This window comes from Corylus avellana, chromosome ca3, assembly GCF_901000735.1.
Source record: "Corylus avellana chromosome ca3, CavTom2PMs-1.0".
NCBI lineage: Eukaryota > Viridiplantae > Streptophyta > Magnoliopsida > Fagales > Betulaceae > Corylus > Corylus avellana.
The window spans coordinates 32,251,691-32,252,663 of NC_081543.1; positions in this window are offsets into that span (position 1 = coordinate 32,251,691).

A 973-nucleotide genomic window follows, 5' to 3' on the forward strand; every position below is an offset into this window, starting at 1 on the left:
CGATCGGTGGTCCAATAAGAGGACCAATGAACAAATTAAAAAAGAAACAACAAAAGAAAACCAAAGAGAAAAAAAAAAAAAAAAATGCAAGGAATGGGAGGATGATAAAAGCTATACCTCCTCCTCAAGAAGCACTCACGGGGGGCAGTGAAGAACCATGAAGGTTCGGAAGAAAAACCATGAGGGGTTTAGAGCTTATCTCTCTTGATGAGAGAGATATATGCAAGCTTATTATATATAGCTGTAATAACGAGGAATACAATTGTCATCATAACGGTCTACAATTTCCACAGCCTCAAAGTCTAAGAACATGTAGTTTCATGTTCAATAACAATCCATTGCTAACATTATAATTTCCTGGGAAATTAAAAGGATTAAAGTATCTTGTTAGTTTATGCAAATAAGGAAGAAAGGCCGATCATAATGAAAATAATGACAAAAACGATAAAAGGTCTGAATGCGTTTCTTTTTGTTAGTAATAAAACATGGAAATTGTATGGACAATTTGGGCAAAACGTACATAATGATATATTGGAAATAATAAATAATTCGTAAATGATGCCTAGGATTAAACCAAACATGAAATCATTCATGAGACCACATTCCTAATCATTTCCAAATGTTGGAAATAGTCTCATTCCTAAGAATCTAGGATTTTAGGTATCACATTTATGAGAATGTGGATGCAGGTAAAATAAATGGGTTAAATACTAAATACCCCATTGAGATTTAATTTTTTTATTTTTTTTCCTTTAGGGTTTGATTTTTATTACAAGAGGTCCCTGTAGTTTTGATAATAGACCAACTTAGTCCTTCTGTTAGTTGATTTAACGAAAGTCCACATGGACCAATCAAATGTTGATACGTAGCACCTACTTAAATTTACAAAAAAAAAATTAAAAAATGTTTTTTTTTTTTTAAAAAAAGAAAAAAATTTGGGGGTGGCTTGGCTCCAAGGGGGTGGTCGAAACCA